The 25,506-nt window shown below is 39.0% G+C and overlaps 1 protein-coding gene across 9 annotated transcripts in view; it reads left to right on the top strand.

Annotated features, from left to right (window-relative positions):
* The window catches only part of CTNNA2 (catenin alpha 2), a 783,540-nt gene that overhangs the window by 140,788 nt on the left and 617,246 nt on the right, over window positions 1-25,506 (top strand). The window lies entirely within an intron of this gene.

Genomic DNA, 25,506 nt, shown 5'->3' with positions numbered 1-25,506 from the left:
TTTAGATTATTCTATTTGAGTTATAACATATTTAAAATACAAATACTGAAATACTTTTATTCTTCTTATTAATTTCAAATCCAAATATTTAGCAAAAACAAATTGAGGGTAATTTTCAAAAGGGGTATAGCATTTCTGTGGGATCAATTTGTGCCTGAAAAGCAAATTTGGGGGCAAAATTGTATTTTTGCTTTTGATTACCTAATCAGGGATGTTAGAACTATCAAGTTCAGATATATTTATGTACTTCAGTTGTTGGCACCAAATAATGCACACACAAATTCATTATGTCCATAAAAGAAAATCTTCCATTTTGAAAATCAGACACTTAATGTCCTCTGAGGATAAGCTGTAGCCAAAAGAAACCTGTTCTGTCTGCTAGTTACTCTTGATGCAGTAAAATAAAAATATGAAGTATATTTTATTTAACTGCTGCCTGGTGAACTTAGAGTACACACAACTATGCAAATAGAAGAATCTCCTATGCACAACTTATGCATTTATAAAGGTTGCTTATTATGGGTATTGAATTCCAAAACAAGTCTCCTTGGTCTTTTAGGAGAGGGTGATTCTACATCTGCGACCAGTAATGAGTGATCATTGGTAGATCCAATTGCTTTAACAGAAGTAGTAAAACTTTCTTGAAGTATTGGAGATATCTTTAAGTGTTAACATAAGGTGATTTAGCCCACTAAAAATTTAGTCTCTACTACAGGTAGATATCTACAATATGTAAGTCTATTCGTAATTCACCATTATGAATATAAATCTTTTTCAAATTCTGTTTATAGAATTATGCAAGTTGGAGATGGAATGTTCCTTTGTCGTCAATTTTCTATCTTTTGTCTCGTCTAAATCTAAGTCAGTCAGACAACAGGGACTTCACTATTTCCCTTAAACAATAGTCCACTGTTTAATACATCTCATTTTCAGGAAGTTTTCTTGGTATTCAATCTTAATTGTCTATTTCCTAATTTTATCTGATTGCTCTTAGTTAAACCCTTTTGTCTTTCCAAAATCATTTTTCCCCCTCTATGAAGTTTACACTGTTCAGATGTTTGCAGATTTTATCATGTTTCCTCTTACTTGTCACCTAGTCAAGCTATAGATACAAAACTCACTTAATCTTTCCTCACAAATCAGTCCCTCTAATCACTTCATCAGATTTGAATGCTGTTTTCCAAATGATCTCCAATTTGTTAATATCTTTCTGGACAACACAGCCTTTGGGCTTCCAAGGTATGTGGCTTCATCTGCCAGAAATATGCCATAAAGGGCATGATATGTCATTGCCACTGAAAATGCTGTGGAGGTGTTACGTTGGGGTGGCTTGCAGATTGTTTCTGAGATGAGTGGAGCTAGGACCATATTCTTAAGAACCTCCACTCCCAAAGTTGCAGATCAGCCCTCTATAGTTCCTTTTTCTTTCCTTTTTTTTCTTCCTTTTCTGAATTGCAAGGTTGTTTTTGCCAGAGATCTGCCCACCAGAGAAACAAAAGAAGTGTTTCAGACATGGAATTGTTTCACCATAGCTGATAATTTTGATTAAGAACATAAGAATGGCCACACTGGGTCAGACCAGTGGTTCATCTAGCCCAGTATTCCGTCATCTGACACCAGTCAGTGCCAGGTGCTACAGAGGGAATGAACCATAAAGGGCATTTAGCAAGTAATCCATCCCTTATGATCCAATCCCAGTTTCTGGCAATTGGAAGTTTAAGTGTACCTGAAGCATAGGGTTTCATCACTGACTGTTTTGGTGAATAGACCTTGTTGATTCTGGGATCTGCTGAGACCTAGGGCTATACTTGGTAATGAATGTGCGGAGTATGTTTTTCTTCCTAGGGCATACTGATCTGAGGTAGGAGGTTGTATAGCAATTTAGATGCATTTATAGCAACTTTTGCACCAAAATAATTTAATTACAATAATTTCTCCTAACAGCAATCCTAATTTAGCTGCCATGTGAAAATGGGTAACTCGCTATAGTCTAATTCAGAGTTTAACACACTTTTGAAAAGTATATCTTATCAAATGTGCTCAGTGTTTCCGCTTTCATCTCAGAGATTTTGTAAAAAAATCAGTTGTCAAGCATGTACTTTTGTGCATCATACTCCCACATGTACCACTCAAAACTCTTCCCACCTTTCTGACAATCTGTCAACACAGCCAATCAATTTATTCCTACTAGAATTTCCTGGATAACAAACTCACGTATCAAAGAACTAAGTTCTTAAAATTTTGTGCGTTTTTTTTATGTTACTCAAATATTCTAATTAATAAATTACACCCATTGTGTAAGTTCTTGGAATGTATTGGAGACACATTTTTGTTTCAGGAAATGAAGGCAGTAACTTTGGGACAATCATTTTAGACTTGATTCTGACCAACAGGGAGGAATTGGTAGCAAATGTGAAAGTGGAGAGCAATTAGGATGAAAATGATCATGAAATGAAAGACTTCATGAGTCTAAGGAAAAGAAAGGAGTGGGAGCAGTAGAGTAAGGATAATGGATTTAAAAAAAACAACTAGATTTTAACACATTCAGAGAACTTGGAAAGGTCTGATGGGAAGAAAAACTAAGTGAAAAAGGAGCTTGGAAGAGCTGGCAGTTTCGCAAGGAGACAATATTAAAGGCGAAACTGCAAACTATTCCAATGAGAAGGAAAGGTAGGAAGAGTAGTAAGAGGCCAATACAGCTCCATCAGGAGTTCTTTAATGACCTGAAAATCAAGAGGGAATCCTACAAAAAGTGGAAACCATGGACAAACTACTAAGGAGGAGTACAAAAGAATACGAAAAACATGTAGGGACAAAATCAGAAAAGCTAAGGCACAAAATGACTTATAGAAAGGGACATAAAAAGCTATAAGAGGAGATCTTCAAATACACAATGAGCAAGAGAAAGATCAAGGAAAGTACAGGTACTCTACTTAGCAGGGGAAGGAACTAATAACTGATGACATCAAGAAGGCTAAGGAGTTTGAAGCAAAATAGGCATTAATCTTCACTAAAAAGGTTAATGGTGATCATACTCAACACAATTAATATTAACAACAATGGGATAGGAATGCAAATCAAAATGGGAAAAGATAGGTTAAAGAATATTTAGATAAGGTATATGTATTCAAGTTGGTGTGGCCTGATGAATACTAGAGTACTCAAGGACCTAGTGATAGAGTTAGGAATTATCCTTGATAACTCATGGAGAGGACAAGTGATGTCCCAGAGGACTGGAAAAGGGCAAACATAGAACTTGTCTTTAAAACAAGGAACAAAGCAGATCCAGGGAATTATCAAATAGTCAGCTAACTTTGATACCTGGAAAGATACTGGATCAAATTATTAAACAATTAATATGTAAGCATTGTGACAAAGCTCTGTCCTTGCCTCCATGGGTCCCACGTTTCTTGGCAGATTTTGCTAGCCTCAGAGGCTCACTATGACCCTCCATGTAACCCTTCTCTCTCTAGAGGCAAGGATCACAGTCTACTGAGCCATTTTCATCATAAGCCAGCGAGGGAGGTGAGGAGAAGTTATCCTTCCTTGCACAGTCTCTGTTGTCTCCTAGTCTCAGTGATTAATCAGGGCGCAAAGGTGGGGGAAGCCCAGGCCCATCCTCTACTCCAGGCTCCAGCCCAGGGACCCTAATAGTATCAGCTATGGTAGCTGACCTTTTAGAAACATGACATATGCAATTCCCTGGGCTACTTCCCCCACAGCAGCCCTCAATTCCTCAAGCTCCACTTTACCCTTACCTCAGGGCCTCCTTCCTTGTGCCTGATATGGTGTGTACTACTCAGCCTCTCCAACAGCACAACTTCCTCCCACAGCTCCTGACATGCACGCCCACCTGACTGGCTGGGAGGCTTTTTAACTAGTTTCAGCCAGCCCCTGATTGGCTTCAGGTGTCCCAATCAATCTAGCATTCTTCCTGCCTTCTGGAAAGTTCTTAATTGGCCCCAGATGTCTTAATTGGCCTGGAGCAGCTTCCATTTCACTTATCCTGGTACCAGGGATTTGTTTAGCCTGGAGATAATATATCTATCTCCCACTACTTTTCTATAGACATCTGGCCTTGCCCCGTCACAGCATCTAGAGGATCATAAGACTATAGGGAATAACCAGCATGGCTTTGTCAAGAACAAATAATGCCAAACCAACCTATTTTCTTCTTTGATAGGCTACAGGGCTAGTGAGGTCAACAGAAAGGGTAAAAATGACTTAAAGATTACACTCTTAAATATAGGTCTATAATAGTAGAAAATAGATCCTGAATTGTTGGTCTTTAAAGGATGCTGCTTAGCCCATGTATTCTCCCTACCTTTACTATATTTTAAATTATGTCAGGTTGACCAAAGGGGATCACTCTTAAGAAGACCATGGTTTACCCAGTGAGGAGAAGGGGAAGTGTAAGATCAAATGGGTATTTGGATAAGTCTTAGGCTTAGGGTATGTTTACACTGCCCCATAGTTAGCAGAATGGGGGTATGAATAGAAGTGCACTTCAAAATTATGTGCTGTACCTCCCCCGTGTGGATGAAGATGGTGTGAACTTAAAGGTCCCTAGTTCTTACTGATGTAGTCCTACATGAAATCAAATTACAATTCAAGTAGTGTGTTTATAGTGGGTTTTGTATTGGTTTAACTAAATGGGTTTGAAATCATACCTTTAGATAAACTGGTGCAATTTTGTGTGTAAACTAGACTTTAGGAGTTCTGTCTCTTCTCCCTCCCAATGTCCTCTCTCTTCTCATGGCTTCGTACTGGCCCAACATGAAAATTCTTCAGTGGGCTTGTTAGCCATTTAGGAACATCTTGATACAGGTCACTGGTTGGAGCATGAATCTCCCTTCCTAATTGGTAATGCCTGTAAATAAAAATAAACCTATGATTGTGACTGATGTATAAAGCTTGCTGAAATTAATTATAGAAGTTATGTACATAATAATTAGACTGCAAAATGAACTACTTTTATTTTAGTCCAAAATACCATTTCGACTAAAGAATTTTTTCACACAGTCGTATAGATTTTGAAGAAATTTCCTACAGGGGAAAAATGAAAACCAATGTTTTTATGAGCTAATAAATAGCAATTCCAATTGGAATTTTCCAGAATATTGAAAACAGCTGCTTCATTTATTAGTACTCAGAGTGCTTATTTTATTTTCTAGATCAAATGTCAAACTGCTGGAAATGGAACACTGGAAGGGATGGGTGAGTGCTCTGAAGTGGGTCTGAGCATTCTTTCTCTCCAGTACTTGGCTGGCTGGTTCTGGCTCATATGCTCAGAGTCTACCTGATTGCCATACGAGGGATACGGAGGGAATTTCTCCCAGGTCAGCCTGGCAATGACCTTGGGTTTTTTTGCCTTCCTCTGCAGTGTGTGGGTGCGGGTCACTCGGCAGGATTATCTGGGTACCATCTTCCTCTTCTTCCTTGTGTTAATCCCATCAAATGGGGTCTGCTCTACAAATCCTCTCCCTCCAAAGTGATCTATTCAATGCCATATACTCTATCATACCACATGCTAACATGGCTTTCTTTATGACATCCCACCACTTCTTTGGCCTCTCTTTTTGCTTCAGTCTTGATCTGTTGGACTGTCTTACCCACGTGGTTGTTAGGACTACACTTTACATAACCAAACCATCTGAGCTTGCACCCCCTCATTTTTCCCTGCATGGGTATTACTTTGAGCATGTCTCTAATAAACACATACCTTGTGTGGTGTTTCCTGCTTACACCACTCATCCTCATTTGCTCATGTTTCTTCTTGGCTGTCCAGCACTCAGTGACATACATTTAAAACTGGACAGACCACCATTTTATATGGATGTTACTTTTTAATCTTACTGGTATCTTCCTGCCACACAATTCACAACTTATCTTTCTCCATTTGAGCCAGCCACTTATTATCCTAGCTCTAATTTTGTCCTCTCTTTTCCCAGATCTTTGAACCCAGGTACTTTAAACTTTATGTTTTCAGTGTTATCTTCCCATCTAGTTTCAAGGGTAATTCTTCAGTATTCACATTATTGAAATTACATACCACATTGTTTGCTTTTCCTCTGCTTATTTTGAGCCCATGCCTCTCTAACCCATCTCTCCAATTACTAGCATCCTCTTCTAGACTTTCTCCTCACTGCGTAGAACATGCACCAAGGTGCCTCCTTCTGTATGTTCCATGTGGGAGTATTCAGGATGAGAATAAACAGGAAAGGATTCAGTGCTAATCCCTGATGTACTCAATAATTTTAAAAGTGAATTAAAAATAATCTTTCAAAGATTTTTATTATGTCACACTATGACATGACTTCACATATGTCTTACTGACACCTCATGAAATATTGACAAAAAATATAAAAATGAAACATAAAAGGTTGAAACAAAAATGTTTTGAAATGAAAATTTGAATGTTTTTCAAAATTTCTATTTTGTGGGAAATTTAGAAAATATTTGTTTTTGTTCCAAATTAGAATGAAAACAAATTCTGAAATGTCAACATTTCCCTTGAAATGGAAATTCCGAGTTTCAATTATCTGTAGTAACAGAGAGAAATTAATTTTAGTGTTTGTATCAAATCAAGTAAACGATGTCACTCCATAAGTGTATAAGGAACTGAGAAGCCCTTAATCACCATATCCAAGGTTAAAAGGGTAATATCCAGAAGGTATTCCCTCACACAGAAGGAAGGGAAAAGGATGACCCTGGTCAACACCCAAACCTTTTAGGTCACAGGCTGGGAGAATCCCTGACGTCCTGTTTTACTGAGAAAATGAGAGAGACACATGTAGGTATAATTAAGCCATGCTACAGGTAATATTTCTATAACTTGTAATACAAATGTTTAATACAGGTCTAGTGGAGCTTTTTGAACTGTGCACCCAGATGTGTTTATGTACAAATGTCTTTCCGTTTCTGATGTTTCTAGTTTTGGTATTCTGCCAGTAAACTCTGTTTTTATTGCATTGAGAGATAGTGAAATTGAGGTTAACCATTATGAGCTATCTTGTAGAGAAGAAAACTAAACTCTATTCTCAGAGGAGGCTGAGTGAGCAGAGGTGGTAATGGTCTGAGCACAGAGTCAAAGTTGAAAAGGGTTGTGATTCCTCTCCCCGGGGCAGTGCTACCCAGAAGCTGACTAAGGACATAGTGGGCACATGCATAGGCAAAAAGACTTGAGGGTACCAGGCTTAGCTATAGTGAGTAGTGTGGTAAAAATAATTTTACAAAGTATTAAACAATAATAAATTACATAAAGAAATTGAGGAACTTTGGGGAATATTTTCCTTACACACAAATCAAAGAAAATATCTTTAGAAGGTGCCTCTAGGGAAAAAAAAAAAACCCTTTCCTATAATGGTATCCTAGTCCTGTTGTAGTCCACATAAAATTAGTATACAATGCAATATAGATTCACAGATTTCTGAAGCCAGATTTTGTGATCTATTCTGACCTCTTGCAAAACCGGCCAAAGAACCTCACTTAGTAATTTCTGCATCAAGTCAGCGTTCTGCAGTGTTGCTATCAAGTCATATGTTTGCTATGTGATAAGAACACCCATTATACGCGCCTTCATTGCTTGTGGCTGAGTGAGTTTAAGCAACTCCATCTCACTTTCTATCTTACAGAAAAAAACTGCACTCCTGATTTGACACTTGCTGGTTTGTCCTGCCAACTGTCACTTGTTGGTGGCAAACTATATATTAGATCTATTTATTAGAACACATAGTATTTGTATTCTCGCTACCTTTGTGTGTACCTGTATGTGTGTGTGTGTGTGTGTATAGAGAGGGATCTTCTCTCAGATAAGGTCGTGCCTGTAGTTTTAGCCTCACTAGGGATGGCAAACGTTGGGAAATCACAGACTCGTCCTGTTACTGCAAAAATCAGGGCCAAGGTTATTCGGAAAGTGGCTGCTGATATTGGTGATGGTAGCAAAGATAATAGGGTAGGAATGATAACTCCAGTTGCAAGAAAAGACCCTTTGCCTCTGCATGGAAGGAAAAGCAAAATCCGGTAATCTGGTGGGCAGAGAAATGCCATGTATTGTGGTGATTCAAAAGGCATAGGCACCATATGCAATGGGATAATTAGATGTATTACTCATACTTTTGTTGAAAAAACAAAGAGGAAAAAGTATTGCTTTCTGTGCAACTACATATACGTGTGGAATATGTGGGACAGAAGTCAGTTTTAAAATTGTGTAGGATGGTTCTGCTACTCTTGAGGCAGATCAGATCAGCAGCAGTCATGCAGAGTTGTTATATTTTTATTTTATTGGTTCCAACAATTTGTCTCACCTTGGTGGCAAACCAATCAGGAGACATACTTATTTCTAGTGTGCTAGGTTAGTTGATTTACTGCCCACCATCTCCTACTTATTCCTCCATGCGCTCCCTGGACACAGAATCATGAAACTTAGTATTGGCAAAGACCTGTTAGAGCATCCAGTCTATTCCTCTGCCAGTACAGGATTACACCCAAAGTGTATAGCTTACCTGTGGTAGCCAGCAGCAGTATTCCTCAGCGTATATTTGGGTACATATGCATCTGGATGCTGAGGAGAGGTGCTGCTGCTGGCTGGACACAGGTACGCCACCTAGGTATAAGAGTGTGTGGAGGCTCATGTTAGGGGATACGGTCAGACTTGCAATCTAGTCAATTTAAAAAATGTCCTGAGTCACCATAACAATGTTTGCAATTGTATAGTTACACTGTATTGTTTTGTAAAAAGTTTTGTTTCCCTGTTGCTGTGTAAAAGACCCATGCAAACCAGGGAGGAGGGGGTGGGGTGGACTGAGGGACTCATTTTATATGGGAAACCATCTTAATTCGGGATAGAGAGAGATTTCATTTCCTCAGACACACTACACTCCACCTTCTTAGAGTCCTGATTTTTTATCTTTAAGTACATGGACTGAATTTCACCAGTGCTGTCAAGTGCACCATGTAAAACATGCTGAAAAACAAAATAGAGGAAATATTTTTTTCCCTAATCTCTTGGTTGATTGTATTCTTAGGTATTACACACTCAACGAAGTATCCTTTGAATATTTGGAAAGTGCTTAAGATCCTTGGATAAAATGCATTTATTATTTTATTATATCGCATATGGTTTCTATTAAACTTGGATCCAGAATACAGCTGCAGAACTGTTCTAGAAGCATCATTCTTGGACCTGAATTCAAACTTTGTTTAGTAAAAGATATATATTTTTAAAATCATTGACAAGTTTTTATCTAGTATTTTTAATTTGTATATTTATAATAATCCATGAATCCCTTAATGTTCTCTTGTGCCAGCTGCTATGCTACAAGAGATATAGATGTTAACTCCTTTATGTTAGCCATTTTTAGCTGATTGCCAAATCAGCTGATATTTCACATGGGAAATATGACTTCTGAAGCAAAAGAATGAATACTGGATGTATTCTTGTATATAACTGTTTTGATTCAAATCCTTGTTTTCTCATGTTGGATGATTAAAAGACTGTTTATGGAATAGTAGAAGTTAGAAAAGGGTAGAAAATCTGGTCCAGTCTTCTGATCAGCCTAGGCCTGTTGTTTTCAGTATATTGTCTAGTGCTTTATTTGGTCTGATTTTAGTTACATTTATGTAGGTTAAGTATATAAATGGATCGCCATTTAAGGATTATTTAAATCCTCTTATCTTATTTCAGTTAATACAAAGTCTTAACCATTGGAACAAAAATAAAGATAATGTAATGTTAAAGCTTCTCTTTTAGATGTGATATCCATTAATCTAACAAATGTACATTATTTTTCCAAGTATGAATGACCCTAGCTTTATTTATTTTTTGGAAAAAATCATAGGACCCTGGTAGAAGCAATGGTGGCGTGCCTTTTTCAACAGGAATTTTGCACATGTTGGCGTTGAATAGATCTTACAAGAATTAAGTCTGCTCTTACACTTTTAAATTTAATAGGTTTTTAAAACTAAAAAAGCAACATATTTCTTGATCTCAGATAAGGCAATGCTTTGTAAATGGCATTCAAGGTACAAGGTGTGGTTAGCCCCACATACCACCCAAACCCTTTGTTACATCCCAAAGATATACACACCACAGATATTTCGCAGTTTAGCATGTCCCCCTGTTACTATAGTATAGGATGCCCTCCTGTGGTCAAGTGAAAGAACTTCCTACCATGACCCAGACTGGCATAATTTGGGTTTAGTCTCTTCCTATACAAAATAATGGAGAAAAATAAAGTTCTATGGCTTAATGGAAAATAGTTTTCCTGTAAAGGAAAGTACTGGTAAATAAATGGGATTTTGATACACAACACACAAAAGTTAAATTATTTAGTTTTTGGGGATCAGTAAAAAAAAAAATTAAAATGTGTCCCTTCCCCCCGACCAGTCAACCTTTGTATTTTGTTTGTCTTCTAGATCTTGAGGTCTTTTGGGGCATGTACTTGGTCTTCCTGTGTATATGTACAACAGCTAACAGAGAAAAGGAGTACTTGTGGCACCTTAGAGACGAACCAATTTATTTGTTATTTAGTCTCTAAGGTGCCACAAGTACTCCTTTTCTTTTTGCGAATACAGACTAACACGGCTGTTACTCTGAAGGCTAACAGAGAGCGACCCTGATTCTGATTCAGTCTGGTTGACTGAATTTCCTTTGATAAATTCAAATGTGATGTAAGAAAACTCAGTCGTATATATTGGTATTACATGTCATTGGGAAATCAGTAATCCATAGGCACAATTCTAGAAACTGGGCCAATGGCACTGTCATCGGCAGACCTGGTGAAAATTTCCCAACAATATGTTTTCTAGCTTTTACTTACTCATACACGCCTCTTAGTATCTTCAGCAGTTCTTACTAGTCTTTCATGAGTAAATAACAGTCCAAACTCACATTTTAGTACTAAACATAAATGTGACTATACAAAATGGCATAAACTAGATATAACCAATGTAGATTTCTTATAGATGCTCTCTTGCCAGTCTGGTGGTACTAGATTAACAATGTTTATTTAAAATTGAAAAAATTCTGTTGGTAGGAAAAACTTGTTTGTAGAAGATATTTAGGATTTTAGAAAGTTGCTGTCTGTTTTGGAAGAAACTGATAATGGAGAAAAGATGAGAATGCATGAGAAACATTTATGGAGATTGATTTAAGTATATCCTTCTGTCATTTTTTTATATTTAATGTTTATTGAGCTGAAAAGGATTAAAATCTAACAGGTGTTGTGAATGGAGTGTGGGAGACTCAGGCAATAAAATAATATAAAAATAATGAAACAATGAATGTGTATTTTATAATGTTTTCTGTATAAATGCTATTGCACTGGAAAGGCAGGTCTTTTAAAGAAGTGCTTGTTAGAAATTGGAGGCAATATGAATTAAGAAGATGATGAGGGAAAAAGTTTTGAGAGATTTTCTAAATTTTGTTTGGATAAAAACCACTGAACAGCCTTTTAAATACAACAAGTAAGCAATCAATTTTGTTCAAATCTCCCTTCAGTGAGAGTTAAATGGCAAACCGGAAGTGACTATAGATTGCTTAATTAGCTTCAATTAAACACCTGTCTAAGCCTTTCTAATTTGACAAAAGCCATATTTATCAAAATTACTAACAAGGTGCTAAAAATATATCTATATGTGTGTGCGTGTATATCTATAATCTAATTTAGTAAACTAAGGGACAGGTTTTGAATTCCTAAAGCATAGCACAGAAGATGCATTATTTAAAAGTAAATGTATGTGTTTGACAAGTGTCCATGTTGCATCAAGGCACCAGCACAAATGGCACAAATTGACATTCTTGTCAGACTGAGCACAGAGTTGAAATGGGCCATAACTAAGGCTCTGTGTTTGTCATGGAGGTCATGGATTCTGTGACTTCTGCAGTGTGGCTGACCTCATGGCTGTCCAAACAGCTGGCCCCAGGGACAGCCACGCCGGCTGCTGCTGGAGTAGCTCAGCAGCCACCTGCACTGAGCAGCAGCCCGGGGACAGCAGGAGCAGTCATAGCTCAGCGGCCCCCAGAAGCGGTCACGGGGGCTGCGGGAGCAGCAGCAGGTAGGTGGCCTCAAAGACAGCCAGAAAAGCTGCTGCTCGGTGACCTCTGGCAGCTGGAGCCACTGCTCCTGCCCCGCCCCAGCAGCGGTCCGCTGCACCCGCACAGAGCAGCGCCTTCCCACAAGCTAAGATTTAGTCAGGGGCATATAGTACAAGTCATGGACTAGTCATGGGCCTTGAATTTTTGTTTGTTGCCCGTGACCTGTCCATGACTTTTACTAAAAATACCCATGACTAAATCTTAGCTTTAGCCATAACTATAGAACAACCATCTTACCTGTGAAGGGACTTTCGCTTGATCAAGACTGAGGCATGCTGGCTTTGCAGTGTGGGGAAGTTTACACTACATGGACATGTTAGCTGGATATATGGAGAACTTGATGGATGTCAGTCAGGTAGCTTTCATGAACAATACATTCACACAGACTTTTTTAAGTAAAAAGAAGATGTTGTTGCTGGGTATAAAATAAAATAATCAATAACACAGATATTTACGACAAGAGAGATACCTGGAATCTTCAGAGAATCTTACAGCTGATAGCGTAGAACGAATTATATATATTTGTGACGTAATTTGGCAGGAAAAATTAAACAATACAGTTTGTGGTAAGGAGAGTGCAAATTTATTTAAAGTGACCAAGAGAGTGTAACTGGAAATATTGAAGCATGATTATAATCAGAAAAGTAGTTATATAAAAACACAACATCTTACTCAACAGATCTTCTTTCTGTATGTGTTCAGAATTGTATTGGCTTAATTTAGAAACAAAAAGTAAATTTGTATTTTTTCTATTAATACTACAGAGCCCACAAAGCTATGGAAGAGCATGTTAGATGTTTTTTCTGTCTTGCTCATGAACAGAATGCAAGTACCAGCTTTCAAATGCTTTTACCTTCTCCTAGCATCTAATGCTTCTCAGTTGGGTAAGCGTTATTATGGATGACTGGTAATGAACCCAGAAAGAGCACAGCTTGACTTCCAGATCCTAGGGTGAGTTACAGTATGCAGAGCTGAAAGTTTATAAAACAAGCAAATAAAACCACACATTACTTATAAACTTGTAAATTTAATGTGTGAGCAGTTGAGAACCAAGAAATCTAGAATGGCAGGATGTCATTTTTCACAATCACTCTTCAGGATGACCTTGAGAAGAGGAAACTTTAAGTGGAATATCAGTCCTGATTGTGAAATACATTAGACTGTGACGTTGTCTCCAAATTTAAATGGAGGGAGCCCCGTCACATAGGACAATTAAATCCAGACCAGACAAAACACTAGAAAATATAGAGTAGGGAATGATCTTGTATTGGTCAGTTGATAGATTCGTAACAGGACTTTTCCATCTCTTATTTCTAGAGTTATTTACCTAGTTTCAAAGTGTGTCAGATGGATGTGAGGGGAAAGAAATGTTGGTTAGAGAGGTAGGAGGACCACTGGACTACGTTTAACATTTTTTTCTATGGGCATTTTTAAAATTTTGAATTGTTTCTGTATTAGGAGCGAATCCTGAAAGGTTGGAGTTATAGGTGCTTAGCACCTCTGAATATGACTATATAACATACTAAGGTGTCGCCCAAAATTTGAATCAACCACAATTACCAGTCACTTCTGAAAAATAATTGGTCTGTTTTTGAAAATACAGTGTTAAAGAATCATAATATCCAGATTACTGTCCCTTGTAACTTTATTCTTGCAAAAGGATTTCATTTGATAAAGTATGGGAAACATATCATTACAAACATGTTTTTTCCCTCTGACGACACAAAGTTTTCTCAGAACCATGGGCATTCTGAAAAAAAACAATGCTCAGAGTGATTCCATTAGTATAATCAGTCGGGCAATAAGTGCATTCAGGTGGAAGGCTGCCATTATATCTAGAAGGAGAAAAAAAGTCCTTACACTAAAATGTCAGGGCTGCCTTTATTCAGGTCATTGAGTGTTTCTAGCAGATTGATGACATATTAGTATTTTGAGAAGAGAAGAATAACATACAACCATTTCCATTTAGAGTTCAAGAAATGCCACTGTCTGGAACAAGAAATGTTTACTTGGATATTAGGGGGAAATGGAAAAATGTTTTGCAGAATACTAATAACCTTTCAGAGATGCTATTGTAAATTAATATTTTTATCTCTGGCAACCGGAATTTTATGTTTATAATATGCATTATATATGTGTAGAGAATAAATTCAATAAAATAAACGTGTCTTACAAGAATTACCTTAATTTTTTACCACTTTTTTTAATCCAGTAAAAGTCTTAATTTAGTGGGCTAGAGTCACAAAAGGACTTGTGACTGCCCTTTTAGGCACCTAAATCCCAGAATTAGGTCCCACTAAGATTCACAAAACTCCTGCTCAGCTGCCACCAAACTCTGTAGGTTCCTAAACTCAATCAGCACCTAGGTTTTTGCAGTAAACGTTTCCTAGGCAACTGTGTTCCCCCTTCCAAGCATGTGCACGGTTGCTCCCCTTTAGGCTTCTGGACACCTAAGTGCCAGTGTGATTCACAATGGGTGAGAAGATAGGCGTTCCTATGCCTAACGCAAGTGTGAGGCCCGATTTATATCTCCTCCACTCCCACCACCACCACTCTGTTAGCTTCTTGTCAAAAAGTTGCAGGCACCTAACAGCAAGATTCTTCAACTGAGACTCCCAAGCAGAGGGACATGCAGCCTAGCCTTAAGTACTGTTGTCCCTGAGAGGAGCAGAACTTGGGACACAGCCCTCTCCTTGGGATCTCCCATTGTCTAGCTTATGCAGGGAGCTGCCTAGCACACTGGGTTTTGTGAATCCCATTCTCTAGGTGCCTATCTCTCTCCCAGTCATTGTACAGGGAGCCTAGCAGGGGTGAAAGTAACATAAAAGACTTAGTGGTTTGGGCTGCTTACGGTACGCCATTTCTTACCGGTACGCCAGACCAGACCACTGTCATCTCTGGAGCCTAGGTGCGTAAGTCTGGATTAATTATTCCCAGTGATGTTTCAGTCTCCAAAAGTTGGCTGGCTGAGGAGTTCACTGGACCATTTAGGTTGATTTTCAGTAAGTCTTGGTGCACTGGGGAAGTTCCAGAAAACTGGCAGAAAGCTAATGTTGTGCCAATTTTTAAAATGGGTAAATGGGATGATCCAGATAATTATAGGCCTGTCAGCCGGACATCGATCCCAGGCAAGGTAATGTAGTGGCTAATATGAGACTTAATTAATGAAGAATTAAAGATGGGTAATTTAATTTATGCCAATCAGCCTTTGTTTATGGCAAGAAGATTCTGTCAAACTAACGTGATATCTCTTTTTTGATGAGATTACAACTTTGGTTGATTAAGGTAGTGTGTTGACAAAATAGATTTAGACTTTTGTAAGGTGTTTGCATTGATACCACTCAACATTTTGATTAAAAAACCTAGAATGATGTAAACTTAATATGGCACACATTAAATGGATTAAAACCTGGCTAATGGCTATGTATGATAATGTAATTATAAATAAGGAATTGTCATCAAGAGGGTGTGTTTCCAGTGAGGTCCCTCAGAGACCCATTCTTGGCCCTGTGCTCTTTAATGTTTTATCAATGATTTGGAAAAAATCACAGAATCATCACTGATAAAGTTTGTAGATAGCACAAAATTGGTCTTAGGTTGCATGACTCAGAAAACATGGCTATTTAGAGTTAATATATTTAGAGTTACTGGTGATGTATTCAGGCAGTCAGTTCACAACAGGCTGCCATCAAGCACAAGCTCTACACCCTCTATTCAACTTTGAGGTATTTGCAAGGGAAGGTGGCACCAGCTTGTCTGGTAGCGCCATCTGAATTCTCTATCAGCCAGAGTCTGCAGCATCAGTTGCATCAGTGGGAAGAACATTTAAAGATGTTCCTCCATTGTCCGTTGCAATAGTGTCATTGGTAGAGCTCTGTAACACAATGGACAGCTGCATTTGAGTCAATGGCAGATACACAGCATGGTTTCCTATCTTCACAAGAGTTTGGCAAGGCTGTGATCTCTCACTATTGTTCAGTATCAACATAAATTGGTTGATGGATAAGCTTGAGGAGTCAGCTGTAAATTGCATTGGGGCGAACACCTTTCTGCTTCAAGATCTTGAATACATCTGTGACTTTGTCTTGTTGGCTTAGTTTGATGATTTGATGCAGCTGATAGTTAATCTGGTCTGGCCCAAAACAGTGTGCATTGCTCTGGTTATTAATCCAGATAAAACTAAGCTCTGGTCATTACCATAGCATAGCTTCCAGCTCAGTATTAACTTGTCTGGAAGGGACATTGAGCAGATGGCAGGTGTCAAATACTTGGGAGGCATCAGAGAGAATGGTGGAGGATGTTCAAAAGATTTGGACAGTCATATAGCAGCAGCTGCCTCCATGTTTTAGGCCCTTCCTCGGTCTCTGTAGGGATCTCATGACATCAAGATTGTACCTATTTAAGCCAGCAGCAGGAACAGGAAGCTGTCCAAACAACTGGGGTCCCACCCTCTTCTAGACTCTGTGCCTTGTGCTTCTTTGCTCCCGCTCCTACTCCACTGGCTTGATTTTCTATCATCCAAACCTGGTATGACTCCTGGCATTTGATTCATGGTTCTGATCTCCAGTTTGTTTCATGACTCTGACCTCCTGGTATCCTGACCCAGCCTGATTCTTCTCTTGGGACTGCAGACTCAAGCTAGATCTGGCTGCTCGCTGCCCAGTCATGACAGCTTGCTACAAAGCTGTGGATCTATGGAATCACAGTTACACCAACTCTGTTGCATGGAAGGGTGCTGAGGGAGGCTGACGAACACCAGATTGACATTTCTGATTCTTGTTGTTTCCATCAGCTGCTCCATATCAAGTGGCAGGACAAGATCCAAAGTGAGAATATTTGAAGCTGAAACCAACAATCACCTCCTCCTTGGCGTAGTTTTGGCAGTTTCCTTGGTATGGATATACTATAGGAATGAAAGACCTGCAAATTCAGAAACTTTTGCACCAAGGAACACTGTTACATGACTGTTGATTGTGTGTGTGTCAAAAGCTTCAGTGGTGTAACAGAATTGCCAGTGAGAGACATAAATTAAACATAATCAGACTACCGTAAGCACCTTGCCAGAGAGCAATCTGAGTAGTCCTTAATTTGCAAGGAGACTATATTCCTTTGGGATTTGCCATGGTGATGAGGATAATGAGTTATTGGAATAGTAGCCAACCTTGGGGGGAGAGGGGTTTTGTGTGTTCTAAGTATTTATTTTTTCCTCTTCATTATCATGTTCAGTAGAGTAAAAGTATGTATGAGATTGATCTCAGGCTGCAGTTAGACTCCAAATCTCTCCTTTGTTCAAAGGTGAATGATGTTACTTTGTTGTTATGGGAATTATCAACCCTCTGCATAAAAACCTACTAGCAATGACTTGCCTTTGTTTTGATAATTGTCAGATGTTGCTAGTTCATGCCTTCCACGTTTGTAGCTATTGTCTGTCCATTGTTTAAAATTTGTAAGCCATTGTTTAAAAGTTAGCAGTCAGTGCAGGTCAATTGTTGGAAAATCTGTGCCTCTAGCATGAAAATGGTTTGATAAATTTTGCTTTATCACAGGCAGGGTTCTCACACAACCCTGTTTGACAGAGTTGCAACGGACACCTGCCGGGTTCCCTGCCAGCTGTCAGAGACCCTTCCAAGAATCCATGGCTCCAGCGTGACACCACCATGCCAGGGCTTCCATACTCCCTGCCATGGAGCTTGGGAGTCTGGTAACACTGCAGTTCTCAGAGCTTCTAGGCTCCATGCCAAGCTGGAATGAAACCAAATTCTGAAATAGTGAAATTTATTGCAAACCAGAAATGTGTAGTTTTTGCCAGCGATACCAAAAAAGTCTTTTTTTACGCATGTGACATACAAAAAACCCTCTCATTTATAAATGAAACTATGATCTTGGTTTAAAGATCAGCATTTCATTGTAAAAGAGATTTGTTGTTTGAGATGTCTTCATCTGCAATTCAGTAATGTAAAAAGACAGGAAAAGCCTGATGCTGGAGTGGAAAGCAGTAATTCCTAGTGTATGGTGCTCCTTTTTCGACTTATAACAGCCCTGAGGGTTCTAAAAAAATATTTCATACTAATGTCAGTTCATCATCCTCTGCAAAGCTTGTATTTATATTTTGATCTAGATGATTAATCTTTATCTAGGTTATGGGTTCTCAACAGTTCTGAACAACATGCCAGTGGGTTGCAGCCAGATTGCTTTTCTCATATTGCTAAAGGAGAGAAGAGTCCCAGCTGGATGGGAGGAAGACTCCAGTTCTTGGCATGAGAAAAGGAGTCCTGGTATGGAAAAGGTTAAGAACCACTGGTGAAAGATTCATAGAATCCATGGCCAGAAGAAGTCATTGTGAGCATCTAGTCTGACCTCCTGTATAACACGGGCCATAGAACTTCCCAAAAATAATTCCTAGAGCAGATGAATATATGCTTTTTGGAGACCTGTCTTTATATACATGTATTAGACAGTGCAGAAAAATTCTGCCACTGACAACCAAATTGATATAAATAATGGATTTTCCGTATTCATGTTTATGTCTACCTGTGATTTAGGAGCAGCTCTGAAACATGATGTATTATCATTTGTTTTGTGTTAACTGGTTTTAACTCTGTTACATATGTTTTTAGGTGTCAAAAAATTCTTCATCGAGGATATTAATATATTTAGGGCACCCCTGCCTCAACTTGAAACAAAACAAAGCTTTTCTACTGGTGTGACTCTGGGCTAGGGAGAAGAATCTCCTCTCTTCTACCTCCTTTGTTTTCCCCCTTTGTTGTAAAGTGTATGGGTATAGAAAGACAAAGGCATATCTTTAATTGGAGGATATAATGTAAAGATGTGCATTCAGACTCCGTGTTTAACAGATTATATAGGATAGTATAAAATTGAAAAAAAAATGGGTTTGTTTAGTCTGGAGAAGAGAAGACTGAGAGGGGACATAGCAGTTTTCAAGTACATAAAAGGTTAATACAAGGAGGAGGGAGAAAAATGTTCTTAACCTCTGAGAATAGGACAAGAAGCAATGGGCTTAAATTGCAGCAATGGAGGTTTAGGTTGGACATTAGGAATAACTTCCTAACTGTCAGAGTGGTTAAGCACTGGAATAAATTGCCAAGGGAGGTTGTGGAATCTCCATCATTGAGAATTTTTAAGAGCAGGTTGGACAAACACCTGTCAGGGATGGTCTAGATCAGTGGTTCTCAAACTAGGGCCACTTGTTCAGGGAAAGCCCCTGGTGGGCCAGGCCGGTTTGTTTACCTGCTGCGTCTGCAGATTCGGCCGATCGCGGCTCCCACTGGCCGCGGTTCGCCGCTCCAGGCCAATGGGGGCTGCAGGAAGGGCAGCCAGCACATCCCTCGGCCCACGCTGTTTCCCACAGCCCCCATTGGCCTGGAGTGGTGAACCGCAGTGAGTGGGAGCCGCGATCGGCTGAACCTGTGGACACGGCAGGTAAACAAATCGGCCCAGCCCGCCAGTGACTTTCCCTAAACAAGTGGCGACCCTAGTTTGAGAACGACTGGTCTAGATAATACTTAGTCCTGCCATGAGTACATGGCACTGGACTGGATGACCTCTCGAGGTCCCTTCCAGTTCTATGATTCTATGAAAATGCATTGAAAAAAAGATGAATTGAGGGCAGATAGCTAATGGGGGAGGAGGGGAGGGAGTAAGAGAGTAAGTGTGGGTGCATGTGTTTGCAGGCACATAATAATTGAAACTGTCAAAGAAAAAAAATGGCTTCTAATGTGTCTCACTCTAGGCCTCTTGAAATTACACAAAAGGGATATAAGAGATGAAGAGAAGAATCACAGAAAAGGGAAACTGATGTAAAGAATGACGATTAATGTTGGAGTCTCCTATGTCTTCAGACACAACCAACAGGGACACACAGGAACACACGGAGACTGGAGTCTTCAGTTATGGATCAAGTTTCAGAGTAACAGCCGTGTTAGTCTGTATTCGCAGAAAGAAAAGGAATACTTGTGGCAGCTTAGAGACTAACCAATTAATTTGAGCATAAGCTTTCGTGAGCTACAGCTCACTTCATCGGATGCATATAAAAGTTCTAAGACTCCATTCCTGTTGAAGCTCCGCTACACCCTGCAGAAGCATAGCTGAACCACCTGTTTCCCCTTTATTGTAATCATCAGTCCTTCTCCTCCCCAGGCGGGCAGTTCTAGTCTCGGTCTCGGCCCAATAATTGCCCTCTAGTTTCCCTGCTAAATCCTCCGCCCCTGTTTATGTTTGCATCTGCTATGACCTTTTGTTGCCATATAAGGAGCTGTTTTGAGCACTTGGGTATCTTTAGTCAGTCAAGACCTGCAGGCTTGTGGTTTTGGGGTTTTCCGTGTGCGTCTTTCTCTGGCAGTTTACCAGACAGACTTAATATCAGACAGAGCCAGCCCCACTACATTTAACATGACATTTCAAACAGATCATGCTTGGAAGAGTCTCCCTGGAGCCATTTTGTTCTTTACTATAGTTTCAACCGGTTTGCCCAGTACTGAAGTCAGGCTTACCAGCCTATAATTGCTGGGATCACCTCTGGAGCCCTTTTCTAAAAATTGGCTTCACATTAGCTATCCTCCACTCCTTTGGTACAGAAGCTGATTTAAATGATAGTTACAAACTACAGTTAGTAGTTCAGCAATGTCACATTTGAATTCCTTCAGACTTCTTGGGTGAATACCATCTAGGCCTGGTGACTTGTTACTATTTAGTTTATCAATTTGTTCCAAAACCTCCTCTAATGACACCTCAATCTGGGACAGTTCCTCAGATTTGTCACCTAAAAAGAATAGCTAAGGATGGGAATCTCCCTCATATCCTCAGCCATGAAGACTGATGGAAAGAATTCATTTAGTTTCTCCACAATGGCCTTATCATCCTTGAGTGCTCCTTTAACATTTTTACCATCCACTGGCCCCATTGGTTGTTTAGCAGGCTTCCTGCTTATGATGTACTTTTTTTTTTTTTTTTTTGTTGCTATTACTTTTTGAGTCTTTGGCTAGCTGTTCTTCAAATTCTTTTTTGGCCTTCCTAATTATATTTTTTACAATTCATTTGCCAAAGTTTATGCTCCTTTCTATTTTCCTCGCTAGGATTTAATTTCCATTTTTTTAAATTAAGCCTTTTTGCCTCTCACTGCTTCTTTTACTTTGTTGTTTAGCCACGGTGGTACTTTTTTGGTTCTCTTAATATGTTTTTTTAATTTGGGGTATACATCTAAGTTGAACCTCTATTATGGGTGGTTTTAAAGTTTCCATGCAGCTTGCAGGGATTTCACTTTTGGCACTATACCTTTTAATTTCTGTTTAATTAACTTATTTTTGTGTAGTCCCCCTTTCTGAAATTAAATGCTACAGAGTTGGGCTGCTGTGGTGTTTTCCCTGCAGCAGGGATGTTAAATTTAATTACACTATTACCAAGCAGTCCAGATATATACACCTCTTAGACCAGATCCTGTGCTCCATTTAAGACTAAACCAAGAATTGCTTCTCCTCTTGTGTGTTCCCGGACTAGCTGCTCCAAGAAACAGTAATTTAAGGTGTCAAGAAACTTGATCTTAGCATTCCGTCCTGAGATGACGTGTACCCAGTCAATATGGGGATAGCTGAAATTCCCCATTTTTATTGAGTTTATTTTTATAGCCTCTCTAATCTCCCTGAACATTTCACAGTCACTATCACCATCCTGGTCAGGTGGTCAGTAATACATCCCTATTATTAAAGCATGGAATTACTGTACAAAGAGATTCTTTGAAAGAGTTTGGGTCATTTAAGTTTTTTACTTCATTTGATTCTATGCTTTCTTTCACAAATAGTGCCACTCCCCCACCAGCATGTCCTGTTCTGTCCTTCTGATATATTTTGTACTTGGCTTGGAAACTTGAAGCTTATGGAGCCAGAAGCTGAGCCCTGGGTAAAGCTGGGGCTCCTGGGCTTTCAGGTTCCCGGATCCATGACCAGGAGTCTGGAAGCCCTGATACATCTGGCTACTGTGGAGCTGAGGATCCTGGAAGACCTGAGCAGCCTGAAGAAGTGGCAGGTTTCCCACAGAAACCTCCCTTTCATTCACAAAAAGCTCATCGAACCCATGATGTTTCTGCAAAGCATTTTGAGTTCTATAAATCTACGTTTTCTGATTAAACTCTTTTGTTGGAAAATTTATAACCTAGTTCTGCCCTCAGTATCATCACATATTAGCATTGCAGTGGTTGGGGAAAATTTGAAATAAAAGTACCCAACATGTGTATTATTTTAGTGAAGTTCCTTGATATCAGTTCTCTAAGGATGGGTAAATATTTTGAAAATTAATACTTTCCTTTTAAATAATTAATGAAAACTTAATATTATGCTATTATAGCCACAATAACGGACCATTTCCATTAAGGTTCCACAAAAATCAGTATATTGAATTTTTGTGGAGGTGATTTTGATTATTTAATTTTTGGTTACTTAATTTTTGTTTAGTTGTTTCTTTATCTTGGTGGGATGTGCAGAATGGTGCACTATACCAATCAACAAGGTTACGTTTGTTTTTGTTTTTTTTAAATGGAAAACTGAATGTTTTGGGAACAGGAAAAAGTTAGGCATCCTCTGTCTCTGCCCATTCATAGGAGCAATTTTTCTACCAACAAAAAATTCTATATGTTATTAGAGTAATTTATTATTTGAACCGCTGGACTCCGTTGTCTTTGGCTGCCAGTGCTGCAACATGTTAGTGATTCTTCTCTATGTAGAAACTTTCTGATGACAATTCTTTATTGTCCAACTTTTCGTTAATTTATGTTTTCTCCCTGTGTATGTATTATCTGAAGTAGCTTGGCATCAACAGACCTAATTCTTCTGTGAGTGCTAGTCTATATGTGTTCTACTTCTGTGGTCATGTGCCCCATACATTGGAGATCAGAATGCTTTAGCCAGCACTGTCAATTGGTCACACATGCTTTGTCACATCCATCCCCCGTCAAGGGTATAATTAAACTCAAATCCCAGCTTCATATTCTTTGCCCTCAGTTTAACCATGCCAATTTCTGCAATATCTTTTTATTGAAAGTATAAGGTCAATTAGTTTCACTGCCAACTGCTTTTGAAACCTGTTCTTACTAATCTTTTATGAGTAATTTATTGTGTTTCTTTGTTAATCTGGAATTAGGTTACAGAGATGTACCACCATGATATAAACAGTGAAATCAACTTTTAAAAGTATGGAAATTCAAAGTTCAAATTCTGCTTAAAATAAAAACAAACAAACAAACAAACATGGGCTCTGAGTTCACCAGATCTGTGTGTGGGTGTCCAGACTGCAAAGGGAGTTGGAGAAAACTGTGTTCTAATTTATAGCCCCAGCTGGCATAGTAAGCCCAGGTCCAAAGCAGATACAAACTTGGGTACAAAGATTTTGTGTGAGGATGGTAGGGAGGGGTTAGGGTTTAACTCTCAGATAACAGTCCAGGTTAACCCTGCAGTGAAAACGTACCCTTATGGTCACCCAAACAACCTTTTATATCCCGATTAGAGCTATTTAAATCCACCTGTCATTTTGACTCAGCAGTAATTCCATTGCTTCTTCGTTCAGGGTTTAAGCACATGATAACAGAACACATCAACAGATGTGCCTTGCATGCTTATGTTAGTTCCGAAAGTATATTAGCCTGTTGTATATAACTTGAATGATTTGCATTTTGTGATGTAATGTGATTTCTTTGGGCAGGCAGAGTGGCAGAAAGGCACATCAGATACAGTGTGCAATGTTTTCTAAATGTTGGTCTCTTAATCTCCAAAAATTCTTACTCAAGTTATTTAACATGTTTGCAATAAATTCTAATTGTCTAATAAATTCTAAGTGTGACCTAATACTAAAAAAAAATGTGACTGCATGAACAGTATTTTTAAGTTAAAATGTCTTCAGTGCAAAAATGGGACCATTACTGCAGCATTAACTATTGCCCCACCATAGTACCTGTACATTGAAGTAATAAAACTAATAATGCTTTTTAGCTTGTGTAGTCTTTGCGGCAGGGGCAACATCTTCCTTTGTGCCTGGAAAGTGCCCAAAATTTAGACACTACCGCAATATAAGTAATACCGTTTGTCATCCCAGAAAAGTGTTGCTTTTTTGACTGCCGCCAACTTTTGTGTCATCATATTTAATTGCTCGATTGTGGCATTACTTTAATACTGTTACTTTCTGTACTTTGCTTCTTAACACTATCTCTTCAAATATTTGAGAGTTAATAACATTTTGCTCTCCCAACCGGGGCTGGATATGGATCAAGAAATAAGCAGTAAAAATATCTCTGTTCCTTATTATCAGTATAATTTTCTGGACATTTGGGGCCACATTTTCAAACTTGGGAGCCTCATATTAGGCACCTAAATCCATATTTAAGAAATTAAAACAAGTGGTTGTAAATGCATACACCCAGGAATAAAGAACGTATTCCATATTTAAAAGTCGGAGGACTCTATCCTAAGAAGCAGTGATTCTGAAAAAGATTTGGGGATTATGATGGCTAATCCACTGAACATGAGCTCCTAGTGCAACACTGTGGCCATAAGGATGAATGTGATCCTTGGGGACATAAACATAGGAATCTTGGATAGGAGTAGAGAGGTTATTTTACCTCTGTATTTGGCACTGGTGCAACTGCTGTTAGAGCATTGTGTCCAGTTCTGGTGTCAACAATTCAAGAAGAATGTTGATAAATTGGAGAAGGTTCAAAGAAGAGCCATGAGAATGATTAAAGGATTAGAAAATATGCCTCATAAGAATAGACTCAAAACCCTGGTCTACACTGGTGGTGGGGGGTCGACCTAAGATACGCAACTTCAGCTACACAAATAACGTAGCTGAAGATGGCGTATCTTAGGTCGACTTACCTGGCTGTGAGGACGGCGGCGAGTCAACCGTTGCCACTCCCACGTTGACTCCGCTTCTGCCTCTCACAAGCTGGAGTTCCGGAGCCGACGGGGAGCGCATTCAGGGATCAATGTATCGCATCTAGACGAGATGCTATAAATCAGTCCCCGATAGATCGATCACTACCCGCCGACCTGCCGGGTAGTGAAGACCTGCCCGAAGAGTTCAATCTATTTAACTTAACAAAAAGAAGGTTAAGTGGGGACTTGATCACAGTCTATAAGTACATGGGTAACAAATATTTGATAATGGGCATTTCAATCTAGCAGAGAAAGGTATCCAATGATCCAATGTCTGGAAGCTGAAGCAGGACAAATTCAGACTGGAAATAAGGCATATATTTCTAACAGGGTAATTAAACATTAGAGCGATTTTCCAAAGGGTTGTGGTGGATTTTCCATCAATGGCAACTTTTAAATCACGGTTGGCTGTCTTTCTAAAAAGATTTGCTCTAGGAATTATTTGGGGCAAATCCTCTGGCCTATGTTCTACAG

The sequence above is a fragment of the Lepidochelys kempii genome, chromosome 4 (assembly GCF_965140285.1).
Source record: "Lepidochelys kempii isolate rLepKem1 chromosome 4, rLepKem1.hap1, whole genome shotgun sequence".
NCBI classification, from domain to species: domain Eukaryota; kingdom Metazoa; phylum Chordata; order Testudines; family Cheloniidae; genus Lepidochelys; species Lepidochelys kempii.
Note: the sequence above shows the minus strand (reverse complement) of the source record. Positions and strands in the feature narration are given on the sequence as shown.